Here is a 17,229-nt window from a genome sequence, read left to right on the forward strand (position 1 = left end):
CACAGCTGATAGTCCTACTGAATAGACCGTTAGAATTTGTATTATGGCAAGAAAAAAGCAGCTAAGTAAAGAAAAACGAGTGGCCATCATTACTTTAAGAAATGAAGGTCAGTCAGTCCGAAAAATTGGGCAAACGTTGAAAGTGTCCCCAAGCGCAGTTGCAAAAACCATCAAGCGCTACAAAGAAACTGGCTCACATGAGTACCACCCCAGGAAAGGAAGACCAAGAGTCACCTCTGCTTCTGAGGATAAGTTTATCGGAGTCACCAGCCTCAGAAATCGCAGGTTAACAGTAGCTCAGATTAGAGACCAGGTCAATGCCACACAGAGTTCTAGCAGCAGACACATGTCTTCAACAACTGTTAAGAGGAGACTTTGTGCAGCAGGCCTTCATGGTAAAATAGCTGCTAGGAAACCACTGCTAAAGACAGGCAACAAGCAGAAGAGACATGTTTGGGCTAAAGAACAAAAGGAATGGACATTAGACCAGTGGAAATCTGTGCTTTGGTCTGATGAGTCCAAATTTGAGATTTTTGGTTCCAACAATCGTGTCTTTGTGCGATGCAGAAAAGGTGAACGGATGGATTCTACATGCCTGGTTCCCACCGTGAAGCATGGAGGAGGAGGTGTGATGGTGTAGGGGTGCTTTGCTGGTGACACTGTTGGGGATTTATTCAAAATTGAAGGCATACTTAACCAGCATGGCTACCACAGCATCTTGCAGCGGCATGCTATAATATCCGGTTTGCGTTTAGTTGGACCATCATTTATTTTTCAACAGGACAATGACCCCAAACACACCTCCAGGCTGTGTAAGGGCTATTTGACCAAGAAGGAGAGTGATGGGGTGCTACGCCAGATGACCTGGCCTCCACAGTCACCAGACCTGAACCCAATCAAGATGGTTTGGGGTGAGCTGGACAGCAGAGTGAAGGCAAAAGGGCCAACAAGTGCTAAGCATCTCTGGGAACTCCTTCAAGATTGTTGGAATACCATTTCCGGTGACTACCTCTTGAAGCTCATCAAGAGAATGCCAAGAGTGTGCAAAGCAGTCATCAAAGCAAAAGGTGGCTACTTTGAAGAACCTAGAATATAAGACATATTTTCAGTTGTTTCACACTTTTTTGTTAAGTATATAATTCCACATGTGTTAATTCATAGTTTTGATGCCTTCAGTGTGAATGTACAATTTTCATAGTCATGAAAATACAGAAAAATCTTTAAATGAGAAGGTGTGTCCAAATTTTTGGTCTGTACTGTATACATTACATAGAATTCACCGGGACTGGTGTATATACACTGCATAGAATACAATGCGACTGGTATATATACATTATAAAGAATACACAGGGACCGGTATATACATCACAATGGAGACACTGGGGCTAATATACAGTATATACTGTACATTACTGTGCCTTACATTTGAGATACTGAACCAGTAAAATGGGGCCAGCGGCCCAAGCAATGAGATAATGAAGCATTTGGTTTAACTTACTGTTTGGATGTATTGGATTATACTGTAGTGTGCTGCTCTGACATGTCTGTGTCGAAAATCACCTATGGGTTTCTAACTTTCTATTGATTTGAGGTTAAGCTGACTCTCCCTATTTTCCTTATGAAACATTTTCCACATAAAGAAAGTTGCTTCTTTTGAAAAGCGAAAGATTATTTTGTTTGATAATAATGTTTTCTTAATTTATCCTGAAAGGCTACTGATGGCTTCACTTAGGCTTAAATTGAATACCAGCTTTCACTAGCATTATCTCAGCAGTGGCTGTCACTCTAGGCCTCCTGAATGTGTAATTAGGATTTCCACGCATTTCAAATTAAGAAAACATTATAGTCTGTCTTATCTCTGGCACACAGTTTACTTCAAATGGATGCAGTTGAAAAGTTGAACATGGCACAAACTTGTAGCTTTTTCTTTCTTCTTAATAATAGTTGCTCATTTGTAAAAAGATGGGTATGAATCTACTGCACAGATGTACAGGGTGGGCCATTTATATGGATACACCTAAATTAAATGGAAATGGTTGGCGATATCAACTTCCTGTTTGTGGCACATTAGTATATGGGAGGTGGAAAACTTTTCCAGATGGGCGGTGACCATGGCGGCCATTTTGAAGTTGTCCATTTTGGATCCAACTTTATTTTTTTCAATGGGAGGAGGGTCATGTGATACATCAAACTTATTGAGAATTTCATAAGAAAAACAATGGCCCACCCTGTATATTTCTTATTCTTAATAGGTGTCATTTATTAGCTCTGAAATACAACTCAACACACAATGCTATTATACCTGAAGATTTAGTTATTTTGCGAAAAATGTTCAATTAGCATAAGCATTAATTAAAGCATTGAATGTTTATTGTATTTATGAAAATATAAAAGTGTCTGTATCTTTTTTTATTTTCCATCCTTGTTTATTTTTATTAAGAATAGCTTTATTGCGAGTTATTGATACATACTAATGGCTAACTGAACAGTTGATAACTCATATAACTCATAGCAAGCTCTCGAGACTACTCAGGTCTCTTCATTAGGCATAGTTTAAAGGGAACCTGTCATCTGATTCATGCTGCCCAAACAACAGGCAGCTTTAATCTGATCCTGGCTGCACTATTGCAGTCAGGTATGTTCTTCTCTGAAACACTTTGGCATTTCAGAGATAATGTACTTTATCCAGAGATGAGACTAGTCCGACGCAACTCCCGACTGGTAACTCCAAGCACTACTGCAGAGCAATCGCCTGCAAAGATTAGGACAGTTAGAACCTATTTACATGATTTGAGAAGCGTGCATCAGATGATTTGCTCTCTTTAACCCCTTTACACCTGAAGGCTGTTAATGACCAGGCCAATTTTTACAATTCTGACCAATGGCACTTTTTAAGGTAACAACTCTGGAATGGATCCCCCTGATTCTGAGTTTTTTCATGATATATTGTACTTCATGCTAGTGGTAAAATTTATTTGATATGACTGGTGTTTACTTGTGAAAAAATCAGAAATTTGGCAAAAATCTTAAAAATTTCGCAATTTTCAAGCTTTGAATTTTCATGCCCTTAAAACAGAGAGATATACCACATAAAATAGTTAATACATAACATTACCCACATGTCAACTTTACATCAGCACAATTTTGGAACCATTTTTTTTTTGTTATGAAGTTCTAAGGGTTTAAATTGACCAGCAATTTTTAATTTTTCCAACAAAATTTACAAAACCATTTTTTTAGAGACCACATTACAGTTGAAGTGACTTTGAGGAGCATTTATGACAGAAAATACCCAAAAGTGACACCATTCTAAAAACTGCACCACTTAAGGTGCTCAAAACCACATTCAAGAAGTTTATTAACCCTTCAGGTGCTTCACAGGAATTTTTGGAATGTGGAAGAAAACAATGAACATGAGCATGTTTCATTTGGGTGCATAACAGGCACAGAACAACCACGTCCTCTCTCCCTGTGGCAGCTGCACCACTGCCAGGAGTAACACTGCCACGTCCCCTATTTGATGCTTTCCTCATTCTTTGCATCCCAAAAAAGTGCAGAGTATTACACGACCTGCATACAGAGAGAGAAAGGCCAGCAGATTAATACACTGCCTGTATGCAGAGTGCCCCCACAGAGCCTGTATTCAAAGTATCTCCACCCCCCAAAAAAAAACTGTGAAAACAGTGTTGGCTACCTCCTCCTCCTCTGCTTCTTCCTCTTACACCACCAAATCCACCTCCTCCTCAACCTCTTCTTATGGTACAAAATTATTATTTTTAATTTTTTTATTCTATGTCATTTTTCTATCCACATTTGTTTGCAGGGCAATTGTCCTGCTCTTACCCCTACTTTGCTTCCTCTTTCAGCTACCTAGAACTTACTATGACCATTATACAGCCGCTTTATAGCCAGGAAGTTCGGGTCCCCATTGACTTCTAATGGATTTGGGGTCAAGTTCGGACACCGAGCCGAACTTTGAACGTCAGTTCAGCCGAACCCAATGAACCTGAACATCCACGGTTCCGCTCATTCCTACTCTTGACTTTTCCCCACCTCTAAATAATTCTATAGTTTTATAACCATCTGTAGTGCCACACATAATAATAGTACCTCACATTTTTCAAGCTTTGTTTCTACACATGGCAATAGCGCCACCAATTGTCCCTCCACATAATGAAAGTACCCCTTCTGTGCCTCTACATAGAAGCTGTTGTTTTTTTTACCTTCACTTAGTAATAGTGCCTCCTCTCTGCATCCACATAGTAATAGTGTCCTCATTTGGCCTCCATATAGTAATAATGTCCCCTATGTGTTCTACATAGTAACAGTGACCATTTTGTACCTTTGCATAGTAAGAGTGCCCCCATTGTAACTCCATATAGTAAAATTATCACCCTCTGAAGCTCCAAAACATGCCAGTAACTCAGTAGAAAGGCAAAATGAGCAATTGTAAGTATGCAGTGCTATATAATATGATGACTGCAATATATTAATAGGATAAACATTTTGATCAGAGTGCTTCTTTAACCCCTTTACAGCCTCTGGCATAATAGTATGCACCAGGCTGTCACCCCCTGTTCAGCACAGGCTCCGGCGCTGAGCCGACACTGAACCGGGCACATGTCAGCTGATTTATACAATCTCTGACAGCGGCATTTAACATCGCCATGCCAGAAGCGCGTCATTTACCCCGCCCATCGGTGACCCCGTCACGTGATCGCGGGTCACTGATGGGTGGGCATGACAACCCTGGGTCTGCAGTAGACCCAAGTGGTTGTCATGTAATGATCGCTATGAGCGCTACCTAGTGGTCGGCGCTCATAGCACAGGAGCATTTCTGTTACATAGAGGTTATCTGCTCATCACCTCTATGTAGCAGAGACGATCAGACAGTTGCTGCTTCTAGTCTCCTATGGAGACTATAGAAGCAATCAAGAAGTGTAAAAAAAGTTTTTAAAAATATAAAAAAAAATTTAAAAAAAGTTTCAATCACCCCCCTTTCGCCCCATTCAAAATAAAACAATAATGAAAAAAAAAAAAAAACCACATACACATGTTTGGTATCGCCGCTTTCAAAATCACCCGATCTATCAATATAAAAGAATTAATCTGATCGGTAAACGGTGTAACGAGAAAAAAATTCTAAAGGCCAGAATTACGTTTTTTGGGGGCCGCAACATTGCAATAAAGTGCAATAACGGCCGATCAAAACATCGGATCTACCCCAAAATGGTATCAATAAAAACTTCAGCTTGGCACACAAAAAATAAAAGCGCTCACCCAGCCCAGGATCCCGAAAAATGGAGACGCTACGGGTCTTGGAAAATGGTGCCATTTTTTTTTTTTTTTTTTTTTTTAGCAAACTTTGGATTTTTTTTTCACCACTTAAATAAAAAAGAACCTATAGATGTTTGGACTTGTAATAACCTGGAGAAAAAGAATGGAAGGTCAGTTTTAGCATTCAGTGAATGTGGTAAAAAAAAACATTTGTGGCATTGCACTTTTTTTGCAATTTCACTGCACTTGGAATTTGTTTCCCATTTTCCTATTCACGATATGGTAAAACCAGTAATGACGTTCAAAAGTACAACTCGTCCCGCAAAAAATAAGCCCTCGCACGGCTATATTGACCAAAAAATAAAAACGCTTTGGCTCTGGGAACAAGGGGAGCAAAAAACGAAAATGCAAAAATGGAAATTCCCATGGTCCTTAAGGGGTTAAAAGGATTCTATCGCCAGTTTTTTGCTACCCTATGTGAGAGCAGCATAATGTAAGAATAGAGACCCTGATTCTAATGATGTATCATTTAGTTTACTGAGTACAGCAGTTGTGACACAATCAGAGTTTTTAGAAGTAGCATGTAGCAGAGATCAGAAACCGAATCCTTCCACACTACATCTCTCTGTGTACATTGTCTATGGACAGTAAACTGCTTATCAGAGGAGGAGCAGGGTCAGACCAGGGCTCACGTAATCTGTGGTCCAGGCAGTGATTATTTGCTGGTGATAAAACATTGATTTTATTGAGACAACAGCACAAAGCCTAATAAGCGACATATCCCTGAATTCAGATTCTCAGCCGCTACCTCATGCTGTCCTCAGATTACATAGCAAAAACAGCTGACAGTTATGATTTGAGTGCTGAACACTCGACGGTCCCATGGTTGGCAAGTTGGAACTGTGAGATTCACTACGTGCACCACTGGTGTTTTGTGGAAAAGTACAAGTAAGATTCTGCAACAGTCTCTGCTGATACTCCTGCATGCGTGCATCCCTTTCTATGGCAGGAATAATCTCTGCAAATTTACATTTGTACCGGGGATCTAAGAGTGTGGCAACCCAGTAGTCAGGATTATTTCTAATTCTCACAATTCGAGGGTCATGTTGCAGGTAGTGCAGCAAGAAGGCACTCATGTGTCTTGCGCATCCAGGAGCACCAAGTCCCTGTTGTGTTGGTGGCGAGGTAACAATCATGCTTCCTTCCTCTGTCCTCTCCCCCCAACCTCGCACAACAGAAATGGGATCAAGGTCTCCCTCATCTGATGAGTCTTCCATCAGTTCGTCCTCCACTTCTTCCTGGGCTCCTGCACCTTCCTCACTAGTTTGGCTGCTACCATGCGCCCTGGTAAAACCATCTCCCCCACCCTCACATGCCTGCCGCCTTGGTGCTGCCGACCGTCTGGACCTTGCAGATGATAGCCCTTCCGCATACAACTCCTCCTCCTCTACTTCCTCTACCTCCTCTTGTGCCACCACCTGACTCCAAATTCTGTTTAACATGTGCTCCAGCATGTAAATCACCAAAATAGTCATGCTGATAATGGCATCGTCAGCACTAAACATCTTCGTCGCCATTTCAAAACTGTGCAGAAGGGTGCATAGGTCCCTGATCTGAGACCACTCCTCCAGCGTGATTTGCCCCACCTCTGGATCTCGTTGGCCCAGGCTATATGTCAGAACGTCTTGCACCAGGGCTTGTCGGTGCTGCCACAGTCGCTGCAACATGTGCAGAGTTGAATTCCACCGGGTAGGCACATCGCATTTTAGCCGGTGAAGTGGCAGGCCCAACGACTTATGTAGAGATGTAAGTCGCTGAGCTGCGGGATGCGAACGGCGGAAGTGAGCACACAGCGACCGTGCCCTCTGCAGAAGGCCATCTAGTCCGGGATAGTGGGCTAAAAATTGCTGGACAACCAGGTTCAACACGTGAGCCATACAAGGCATGTGTGTGACATTGCCCCGGCGAAGGGCCGCACCCAGGTTTGCAGCATTGTCGCACACGGCCTTCCCTGGTTTCAGGTCCAGTGGAGACAACCATTCATGAAACTGGTTCTCCAGAGCTGACCACAACTCCTCAGCTGTGTGACTCACATTTCCCAGACATTTCAAAGTAAAAACCGCCTGATGACGTTGAGCCCTGCTGCCAGCATAGTAAGGAGGTGTGCAGGATCATTTCTGCGCAGTTAGAAAGCTTGTGGCATGACCAGACAGGCTTTGGGTGCAGGTGGAGGACCGAGAAGAGGTTGAGGAGGCAGAAGCAGTGGAGGAACTTTGAGATAAAGAGGATTGACGCACAACTCGTGGGGATGGCAAGACTTGGACAGCAGCCCCTTGTCCTGCTGTCACCATAGTTACCAATAGTGCCCAGTCAGCGACATGTAACGCCCCTGTCCATGCCGACTCGTCCAAGTGCCTGTGGTGAAATGCACACTGTCACACACAGAGTTTCTCAAAGAAGCGGTGATGTTGTGTGTGACATGCTGGTGGAGTGCAGGCACACCTTTCTTTGAGAAGTAGTGCCGACTGGGCATCTGGTACTGGAGCACTGCGACGGACATAAGGTCTCGAAAATCCTATGTGTCCACCAGACGGAAAGGCAGCATTTCTGTAGCCAAGAGCTTGCAGATGGTGAAATTCAACCTCTTAGCTTTCTCATGGCTAGGAGGAAATGGTCTTTTACTTGTCCACATCTGAGGGACCGAGGGCTGGCTGTTGTGCTTAGACGGGGTTGAGAAGGGTTTCCCCGGCAAACAGACTGTCTGTGAGGAAGATGCAGGCGGACATGTTAGGTTGCCTTGATCCAAAGGTGGTGCTATCGATGTCGGACAGCGCTCAACACCAGCTGGTGTTAACACCTCCAAAGAAAATGATGACCTGTCAATCACGCTGGCTGTTGCGGGTAAAGAGGTGGCAGGTCTGCGTCCCAAAACAGGTGAGACTGCTTTCCCCCCAGTCACAGAGGATGAAAAGGCCGCCGATGCACAAGATGTGGCAGACAGTGGTTGGCCCGGCCGGCTAGGCCGCATTGTAGCACAGTGAGCTTCCCACTGCAACTTATACTTTATTTCCATGTGCTGGTTCATGCATGAAGTACTCAAACTATGTATTTTTTGGCCTCTACTTAGCTTTTGCTGACAAATGTTACAGATAACACGAGTTGGGTCATCTTTATCGATCTGAAAAAATGCCCAGGCTATGCAAGGCTTAGCACCCATGCGACCTGAAGAGCCACCACGACTAGTGGTCAGAGGCAGAGTTGTGTTTGAGGATGCAGTTGTTGACGTGCTTCCAGTACTACGTCTCTGTCCAGGAAGGCGCAACCTGACCTCGTCGTCACTAGCATCCTCCTCAACCTCCTCTGCTGACCTCATCTCTTGGCTGACTGTGGGTTGACAGAAAGTGGGATCTCCAACCTCATCATCATCACCCTGTGTGTTATCACACCCGTTGTCCTCAGAGCCAACCTGTTCCTGCCCTGACAAAAAGCTAAACTTGTCGCTCCAATCAGGTATTTGAGTCTCATCATCGTCTTCCTCATTGTCTCCACCAACAGGAGTTACAATTTGGGAACGAGGGTCTACATTATGGTCAGAACCTTCTGCGTCTTGTCCTGGATCTGACTCATAAAGATTCTGGGCATCAGTGCACATCATTTCCTCGTCTGGACTCACAGAAGCTCTGGAGCCGACCTCTGATTCCCAGGCTATAGTATGAGTAAACAGCTCTGCAGACTCAACCATCTGTTCTACCCCATACTCAGACGGGCAGCTGGAGACTTGGGAGCTATGAGGAAGCAAGTGCGATTGGGGTGACACCTCTGAGGACTGGAGTATTTGTGATCTTGAAGTTGAGGTGGAGGAGAGCCCACTTAAAGGAGCACTTGATATCCATTGAAGCACCTGCTGTTTTTGTGCCTCATCTGGAATTTGTAGCGATTGGCGTGGCCGTAAGAAAGTGATCTTATCACATTGTCCGCTAAAAGAAGTAGACATTTTAGTTTGGCTGGAAGATGGTCTTTCTTCTGCCGATGTTACTATTGCTTTAACACCTACCCCACGGACACAACCTTTTTTCCCTTTCCCAACACGCCTATTCCCCTTTCCACCAGCAGCAGGCCTTTTTCCACTCATTTTGGTGGTTAACTAATTCACAACTCTGGAGTTGTTTGCACAAAAAAACAATGGATGGGAACCAAGCAGAGCTGAGTGGCCAAACTGTGGTATTAGGCCAAAAGTATTGGCTGCGTTAGATGCAGATAAAAATTATATTGAATTTGCAACCTGATGGAGGTTAGTATAGATGGACTAATAGAACAAGTCCCACACACTGCTAGAAGCTGAAATATTTTTTCAGAGCTAGATGCAGAAAAAAATTATATTCAATTTGCAACCTGATGGAGGTCAGTATAGATGGACTAATAAAACAAGTCCAACACACTGCTACAAGCTGAAATATTTTTTCAGAGCTAGATGCAGAAAAAAATTGTATTGAATTTGCAACCTGATGGAGGTTAGTTTAGATGGACTAATAGAACAAGTCCCACACACTGCTAGAAGCCTAAATATTTTTTCAAAGCTAGATGCAGAAAAAAATTATATTGAATTTGCAACCTGATGGAGGTTAGTATAGATGGACTAATAGAACAAGTCCCACACACTGCTAGAAGCTGAAATATTTTTTCAGAGCTAGATGCAGAAAAAAATTATATTCAATTTGCAACCTGATGGAGGTCAGTATAGATGGACTAATAGAACAAGTCCCACACACTGCTACAAGCTGAAATATTTTTTTCAGAGCTGGATGCAGAAAAAAATTATATTGAATTTGCAACCTGATGGAGGTTAGTATAGATGGACTAATAGAACAAGTCCCACACACTGCTAGAAGCCGAAATATTTTTTCAGAGCTAGATGCGGAAAAAAATTATATTGAATTTGCAACCTGATGGAGGTCAGTATAGATGGACTAATAGAATAAGTCCCACACACTGCTACAAGTTGAAATATTTTTTCAGAGCTACACGCAGAAAAAAATTATATTGAATTTGCAACCTGATGATGGTCAGTATGGATGGACTAGAGATGAGCGGTGTTCGACTAGAACTGTTCGCCAATCTCAAATTCGAGCTGTTTTGGGTGGTGTTCGAGTTGTTCGAGGAACCCGAACGATTTGCAAAAAATTCGGCTGTTCGAGGTTATGTTCGATAACTGTTCGTGCACCAAAAGCGTGTCCTGCATGTCTGGCGCTATTTAGAGCACCAATCATGCAGGGATTGTCTGCCACTCACTGTAATGCCACAGCCATGGTGGTTGTGGCATTACAGTGATTGCCCAAATCGATGGGAACAGTGCTCACAGTGAAACATGAAAAGCCGGCAATTCAGCAGCGGCATACACCGGTACCCGACAATTTACAACCGAAAGAATAGAGCTTCACACATAGATTAGATAGATAGAAACATGTCAGTCACACATATAAAAAGCACAGTGACAGTGTTGCTTACTGTACTTGTCATTTAGTGTAAAGGATTTATCAAAAAAAATAATAGTGTTTTCATGCACCGTCTCTGTAAAAAAGCCGGCTGGCAATTCAGCGTCTGTACCCGACAATTTAGAATAGAAGGAATAGAGAATCACACATAGATTAGATAGATAGAAACATGTCAGCCACATATATACGAAGTACAGTGACAGTGTTGCTTACTGTACTTGTCATTTAGTGTAAAGGATTTATTAAAAAATATAATAGTGTTTTCGTGCACCGTCTCTTTAAAAAAGCCGGCCGGCAATTCAGCAGCGGTACCCGACAATTTATAACAGACAGAATAGAGCTTCACACATAGACTAGATAGATAGAGACATGTCAGTCACATATATATGAAGTACTGTGACAGTGTTGCTTACTGTACTTGTCATTTACTGCAAAGGATTTATTAAAAAAAATAATAGTGTTTTCATGCACCGTCTCTTTAAAAAAGCCGGCCGGCAATTCAGCATCTGTACCCGACAATTTATAACAGACAGAATAGAGCTTCACACATAGATTAGATAGATAGAAACATGTCAGTCACATATATAATAAGTACAGTGACAGTGTTGGTTACTGTACTTGTCATTTAGTATTAAAATAAAGGATTTATTATTAAAAAAAAATTGGCGTGGGGTTGCCCGTAATTTTAGTCTCTAGCGGAGGTTAAGCAGATTGCTGGGGCAGATGTTTGAAGCCTGGGAAGGGGGTAATACCCACGGAGCTTCCCAGGCTACTAATATCAGCCCCCAGCTGAATACCTAGCCTTTACTAGCTATTAAAATGGAGGACCCCCCCCAAAAAAATGACGTGGGGTCCCCCCTAATTTAATAGCTAGCAAAGGCTAGGCAGACAGCTGGGGGCTGATATTAATAGCCCAGGAAGGGAGCCATGAATATTGGCCCCCTCCCAGGCTAGAAACACCAGCCGTCAGCCGCCCCAGAAATGGCGCATCCATAGGATGCGCCAATTCTGGCACTTAGCCTCGCTCTTCCACGCTGCCCTGGTGCGGTGGCAGGGGGTAATAGGGTTGGGGTTGATGTCAGCTTATAATGCCAGCTGACATCAAGCCCAGGTTAGTAATGGAGAGGCGTCTATAAGACACCCCCATTACTAACCCCATAGTCAAAGTTAAAAGAAAACACAAACACCCAGAATAAAGTCCTTTAATTGAAATAAAGACACATTCCTTTATTGTTCTAAATTAAACCATACTTACCGTCACGCCCATTCCAGCTGAAGCCAACGATCTCCTGCAATAAAAGAAAAATAATAAAGCAACCTCATCCTTACCTTTCCATGGTTCCCACGACAGCTTCAGCTCTGCTACATCGAGATAACAGGCTGGACCGCAGCAGAATGCTGCCATCCAGCCTGTCATCCCGCAGACACTGAGAAGCGCAGGCATGCTTGCGCTCTGCAGTGTCTGGCTGTGACGGCATCCAGATGAGCCGAGTTCATGTCCAATGAACTCGGCGCACCTCATGCACGTCACTGACAGCGTGGGAGAATTCTCCTGCACTCAGCACTTCAGCGTGAGAATTCTCCCACGCTGTCAGTGACATGCATGAGGTCAGCTGAGTTCATTGGACATGAATGAGCTCACCTCATGCACGTCACTGACAGCGTGGGAGAATTTTCACGCTGAAGTGCTGAGTGCAGGAGAATTCTCCCACGCTGTCAGTGACGTGCATGAGGTGCGCCGAGTTCATTGGACATGAGCTTGTCTCATCTTTATGCCGTCACAGCGAGACACTGAGGAGCGCAAGCATGCCTGCGCTTCTGAGTGTCCGCGGGATGAGAGGCTGGATGGCAGCTTTCTGCTGCGGTCCAGCCTGTCATCTCTATGTAGCAGAGCTGAAGCTGTCGTGGGAACCATGGAAAGGTAAGGATGAGGTTGCTTAATTATTTTACTTTTATTGCAGAAGACATTGGCTTCAGCTGGAATGGGCGTGACGGTAAGTATGGTTTAATTTAGAACAATAAAGAATTGTGTGTTTATTTCAATTAAAGGACTTTATTCTGGGTGTTGTGTTTTTTTAAATACTTTACTAGAAATTCATGGTGGTCATGTCTAATATTGGCGTGACCCCATGAATTTCGGGCTTAGGGCCAGCTGATACTGCCAAGCTGGCCTTAACCCCTTTATTACCCAGTGAGCCACCGCACCAGGACCCTGGATGAGTTGGGTACAGCGCCAGAAGATGGCGCTTCTATGAACGCGCCATTTTCTGGGGCGGCTGCGGACTGCAATTTGCAGCGGGTGGGGCCCAGAAAGCTTGGGCCTCCCTGCGCTGCGGATTCCAGCTCCCAGCTGCCTAGTTGTACCTGGCTGGGCACAAAAATAGGGCGAAGCCCCACGCATTTTTTTTTTAAATTATTTCATGAAATTCATGGAATAATTAAGAAAAAAAGGGCTTCCCTATATTGTTGTGTCCAACCAGGTACAAATAGGCAGCTGGTGGTTGGGGGCAGCCCGTCCCTGCCTGCTGTACCTGGCTGGACACAAATATAGTGCGAAGCCCCACGTCAATTTTTTTTTAATTATTTCATGAAATAATTTTTTTAAAAAAGGGCTTCCCTATATTGTTGTGTCTGGCCAGGTACAAATAGGCAGCTGGTGGTTGGGGGCAGCCCGTTCCTGCCTGATGTACCTGACTGGACACAAATATAGGGCGAAGCCCCACGTCAATTTTTTTTTAATTATTTCAGGAAATTCATGAAATAATGAAAAAAAAATTGATGTGGGGCTTCGCCCTATATTTGTGTCCAGTCAGGTACAGCAGGCAGGAACGGGCTGCTCCCAACCACCAGCTGCCTATTTGTACCTAGCCGGACACAACAATATAGGGAAGCCCTTTTTTTCTTAATTATTCCATGAATTTCATGAATTTAAAAAAAAAATACGTGGAGCTTCGCCCTATTTTTGTGTCCAGCCAGGTACAACTAGGCAGCTGGGGGCTGGAATCTGCAGCGCAGGGAGGCCCAAGCTTTCTGGGCCCCACCCGCTGCAAATTGCAGTCCGCAGCCGCCCCGGAAAATGGCGCGTTCATAGAAGCGCCATCTTCTGGCGCTGTACCCAACTCATCCAGGGCCCTGGTGCGGTGGCTCACTGGGTAATAAAGGGGTTAAGGCCAGCTTGGCATTATCAGCTGGCCCTAAGCCCGAAATTCATGGGGTCACGCCAATATTAGACATGACCACCATGAATTTCTAGTAAAGTATTTAAAAAAAACACAAACACCCAGAAAAAAGTCCTTTAATTGAAATAAACACACAATTCTTTATTGTTCTAAATTAAACCATACTTACCGCCACGCCCATTCCAGCTGAAGCCAATGATCTCCTGCAATAAAAGTAAAATAATAAAGCAACATCATCCTTACCTTTCCATGGCTCCCACGACAGCTTCAGCTCTGCTACATCGAGATGACAGGCTGGACCGCAGCAGAACGCTGCCATCCAGCCTGTCATCCCGCAGACACTGAGAAGCGCAGGCTTGCTTGCGTTACTCAGTGTCTGGCTGTGACGGCATCCAGATGAGCCGAGGTCATGTCCAATGAACTCGGCTCACCTCATGCACGTCACTGACAGCGTGGGAAAATTCTCACGCTGAAGCGCTGAGTGCAGGAGAATTTTCCCACGCTGTAAGTGACGTACATGAGATGAGCCGAGTTCATTGTCGGCTCATCTTTATGCCGTCACAGTCAGACACTGAGGAGCGCAAGCATGCCTGCGCTTCTCAGTGTCTGCGGGATGACAGGCTGGATGGCAGCGTTCTGCTGCGGTCCAGCCTGTCATCTCGATGTAGCAGAGCTGAAGCTGTCCTGGGAACCATGGAAAGGTAAGGATGAGGTTGCTTTATTATTTTTCTTTTATTGCAGGAGATCGTTGGCTTCAGCTGGAATGGGCGTGATGGTAAGTATGGTTTAATTTAGAACAATAAAGAATTGTGTCTTTATTTCAATTAAAGGACTTTATTCTGGGTGTTTGTGTTTTTTTTTTAACTTTGACTATGGGGTTAGTAATGGGGGTGTCTTATAGACGCCTCTCCATTACTAACCTGGGCTTGATGTCAGCTGGCATTATAAGCTGACATCAACCCCAACCCTATTACCCCACTGCCACCACACCAGGGCAGCGTGGAAGAGCGAGGCTAAGTGCCAGAATTGGCGCATCCTATGGATGCGCCATTTCTGGGGCGGCTGACGGCTGGTGTTTCTAGCCTGGGAGGGGGCCAATATTCATGGCTCCCTTCCTGGGCTATTAATATCAGCCCCCAGCTGTCTGCCTAGCCTTTGCTAGCTATTAAATTAGGGGGGACCCCATGTCATTTTTTTTGGGGGGGTCATCCATTTTAATAGCTAGTAAAGGCTAGGTATTCAGCTGGGGGCTGATATTAGTAGCCTGGGAAGCTCCGTGGGTATTACCCCCTTCCCAGGCTTCAAACATCTGCCCCAGCTGTCTGCTTAACCTCCGCTAGAGACTAAAATTACGGGGAACCCCACGCCAATTTTTTTTTAATAATAAATCCTTTATTTTAATACTAAATGACAAGTACAGTAACCAACACTGTCACTGTACTTATTATATATGTGACTGACATGTTTCTATCTATCTAATCTATGTGTGAAGCTCTATTCTGTCTGTTATAAATTGTCGGGTACAGATGCTGAATTGCCGGCCGGCTTTTTTAAAGAGACGGTGCATGAAAACACTATTATTTTTTTTAATAAATCCTTTGCAGTAAATGACAAGTACAGTAAGCAACACTGTCACAGTACTTCATATATATGTGACTGACATGTTTCTATCTATCTAATCTATGTGTGATGCTCTATTCTGTCTGTTATAAATTGTCGGGTACCGCTGCTGAATTGCCGGCCGGCTTTTTTAAAGAGACGGTGCACGAAAACACTATTATATTTTTTAATAAATCCTTCACATTAAATGACAAGTACAGTAAGCAACACAGTCACTGTACTTCATATATATGTGACTGACATGTTTCTATCTATCTAATCTATGTGTGATGTTCTATTCCTTCATGTCTAAATTGTCGGGTACCGGTGTATGCCGCTGCTGAATTGCCGGCCGGCTTTTTTAAAGAAAGCGTCTTCTGAGCAGTTTGTCAGCTTTTGGACACCTTTGAAGGTGTTTTCTATGTGTTCCTATGTGTTTTTGTTTGCCTGCCATTGGTTTTAACGGTGTTCGACGGTGTTCTAAGGTGTTCGACGAACAGTTCGACGAACAGTTCCTCGAACATCCCGATGTTCGACGAACCGAACCGAACCCGAACATTACGGGGGTGGCTCAACACTAGGATGGACTAATAGAACAAGTCCCACAAACTGCTACAAGCTGTAATATTTTTTCAGAGCTAGATGCATAAAAAATTATATTGAATTTGCAACCTGATGGAGGTTAGTATAGATAAACTAATAGAACAAGTCCAACACACTGCTAGAAGCCGAAATATTTATTCAGAGCTAGAAGCAGAAAAAAATTATATTGAATTTGCAACCTGATGGAGGTCAGTATAGATGGACTAATAGAACAAGTCCCACACACGGCTACAAGCTGTAATATTTTTCAGAGCTAGATGCAGAAAAAATTATATTGAATTTGCAACCTGATGGAGGTTAGTATAGATAAACTAATAGAACAAGTCCAACACACTGCTAGAAGCCGAAATATTTATTCAGAGCTAGAAGCAGAAAAAAATTATATTGAATTTGCAACCTGATGGAGGTTAGTATAGATGGACTAATAGAACAAGTCCCACACACTGCTACAAGCTGAAATATTTTTTCAGAGCTACATGCAGAAAAAATTATATTGAATTTGCAACCTGATGGAGGTTAGTTTAGATGGACTAATAGAACAAGTCCCACACACTGCAGGAAGCTGAAATATTTTTTCCGAGCTAGATGCAGAAAAAAATTATATTGAATTTGCAACTTGATGGAGGTCAGTATAGATGGACTAATAGAACAAGTCTCACACACTGCTAGAAGCCGAAATATTTTTTCAGAGCTAGATGCAGAAAAAAATTATATTGAATTTGCAACCTGATGGAGGTCAGTATAGATGGACTAATAGAACAAGTCCCCACACTGCTACAAGTTGAAATATTTTTTCAGAGCTACATGCAGAAAAAAATTATATTGAATTTGCAACCTGATGAAGGTCAGTATGGATGGACTAATAGAACAAGTCCCACACACTGCTACAAGCTGTAATATTTTTTCAGAGCTAGATGCATAAAAAATGATATTGAATTTGCAACCTGATGGAGGTTAGTATAGATGGACTAATAGAACAAGTCCAACACACTGCTAGAAGCCGAAATATTTTTTCAGAGCTAGATGCAGAAAAAAATTATATTGAATTTGCAACCTGATGGAGGTCAGTATAGATGGAC

Source organism: Phyllobates terribilis, unplaced genomic scaffold (genome assembly GCF_046119375.1).
Source record: "Phyllobates terribilis strain yellow unplaced genomic scaffold, ASM4611937v1 Scaffold_1__5_contigs__length_1240528914, whole genome shotgun sequence".
NCBI classification, from domain to species: Eukaryota; Metazoa; Chordata; class Amphibia; order Anura; family Dendrobatidae; genus Phyllobates; species Phyllobates terribilis.